At 39.1% G+C, this 2,125-nt stretch overlaps 1 pseudogene; it reads right to left on the bottom strand.

The window, feature by feature from the left end:
* Window positions 1-312: 312 nt before the first annotated feature.
* LOC110194592 (large ribosomal subunit protein eL18 pseudogene) lies at window positions 313-879 on the bottom strand (annotated as a pseudogene).
* Between the last annotated feature and the right edge of the window lie 1,246 nt (window positions 880-2,125).

Raw genomic sequence — 2,125 nt, 5'->3', positions numbered from 1 at the left:
ACAAAGATTTTGAAATGACTACTGTGTCTATAATCATTTCCTGTCATTTGCATATAATAAATTTCATTTTAAAAAAATGATATTATTTCATTCTGGTCACCTCTGGTACCTTTGGTCTGTCTTCTTGAAGAGGGCATTTGTGTTGTATGAGTGACAGACTCCTGTGGATTTGAAGGCTATATAAGTCCTTTGATTTGCCTTCATCCTCTTTCATTTCTTAGTATTAAGCCATATTTTCCAACATAATTTTCACTGTCCTCCCACGTCCACTTTTTTTTTGTCCAAAAATCTTTAATATAATGAGGAAGGGAATTAGTTTTTGTAGCTTCAGCTGGCACGGTGGCCCCTGGCACGCTCGAACTTTTGGCCCTTGGATCAGACATATGGTTTGGTGTGGCTGTGGGGAGTGCCCAGTGCCTTCCCAAACTGCCTGTATACCTCACGTCCTTTCCGGGGACCAGACAGCAAGACAGTGCCCCGGCCCTTGGGTGAGCTCATGGCCAGTTGGTCAAAGGTGAGAAACTTCCCACCAGCCTTGAGGATGCTATTCTGGGCATTGATAGTAACATGAAGAGCACACACGTTCAGCTTGGGGACATCCTGGATCCTCACATCATCTATCACGGTCCCAACAACTGCAGCCGTCTTGTTCTCCCGGTTGGGCAGCTTCATTTTCCTGATCATTTGGGACAGAGACAGATGGGGCTGATTGGTTCAGCTCATGAACAGCTTTCTCAGGACAACCTTGTTGAAAGTCCAGTTGGTTCTATGGGCCAGGAACCGGTAGAGCTTCACCAGCAGCCGCAGGTAGATGTCCTGGCTCTTGGGCTCCTTGCGCTGGACTTTCTGGTCCTTGTTATGGCAGATATCAACTCCCATGCTGGCCCCTACCAAACACCGACCCAACCAGGAAAGCCCACGTCCATTTTTGAGAAGTCACTGAATAACAAAATGTTTTTTGATTTAATTTGGAACGTCTTGTCGAGTTCTTCATAGACTTCTTTATTCTTTGTATTACAATAAAATATAATAATTGATGTCCATAATGATGATTCTGGGTCATTTAGAAAATGTTAAATTATGTCTAGGAAGACAGGAAGGGGTTTCATAGGTCCTAGATTTCTATCCAAAATGGTTGAGATAAAATAAAATATTTTTTATTAAAAGAGCATTTAGTCATACATATTCCATGTAGGAAATATCACCTATACTTGAATGCATTTTTAACCATGCTACTGGATAAATGAGATGATCACACTACATATAAAAAGGAAACTCTTAGATAGATGGTGGGTATTAATCAGGGAAGTTGGAGCTGTTTTTGGTGAGAATACAATTATGTTCATTTATAGCTTTGCAGAGCTATCAGTAAAAATGAGCAACTGGATTTGGGGAGTTTTGGAATTTTACTCCACTAGAATTGAGTGCCCACTGAGGGGTTAAAGAGTGATGAGATTGGTGAGATATTAGAGAAACAACCTCAAACACCTGGCTAATTGAGTTAGCTGAAGTTTGTTGCTTGCTTCAGTAGAACCTTAAAACTTGTATTTAAGACCAAATGGGTTAGTGTCTTAATTAGGTGATAAGCATTCAATTCAACACACAACTATTAGGTGGCTATTAATGTTACTCTGGTAAATCAGATTAAAAACTGATTTAAATGCATAAAATAAAATAATAAGGTTATCAATGAAACCCAAATATATTGAAATGCAGTCATCAAAATATCACATATGAAAATATATTACATGTGTGTGCACCTACACACATACATACACACAGATCTCAGTTTAAGTTCTCTAATAGAAAGAGATAGTGCAAATACACAGAAAAAATACAAAATATGGCCTGGAATGAAGACAAGTTCAGTGAACTAAGACTAGATACAACAATCAACCCCAAACCCCAGATTTGGCATACTGTCTTTCAATTTCCGCCTTACAGAATTCCTTAATTTCTTCATTATTCAGGTCAAAGACTATCCTCTGCTGGAGGCTTTTTCCTACCTCCCACCCTCCCAGCTACTAGTATCTTCCCTTTCTAAAGCTATTTCCTAGCTTTCTCTGTATTTATCTTGTATGTACTTGAATGTTGAAATGTCTTCTGTATAGGATTTAAGTTCCTT

The sequence above is a fragment of the Phascolarctos cinereus genome, unplaced genomic scaffold (assembly GCF_003287225.1).
Source record: "Phascolarctos cinereus isolate Bilbo 61053 unplaced genomic scaffold, phaCin_HiC Scaffold_4;HRSCAF=312, whole genome shotgun sequence".
Taxonomy (NCBI): Eukaryota; Metazoa; Chordata; class Mammalia; order Diprotodontia; family Phascolarctidae; genus Phascolarctos; species Phascolarctos cinereus.
Note: the sequence above shows the minus strand (reverse complement) of the source record. Positions and strands in the feature narration are given on the sequence as shown.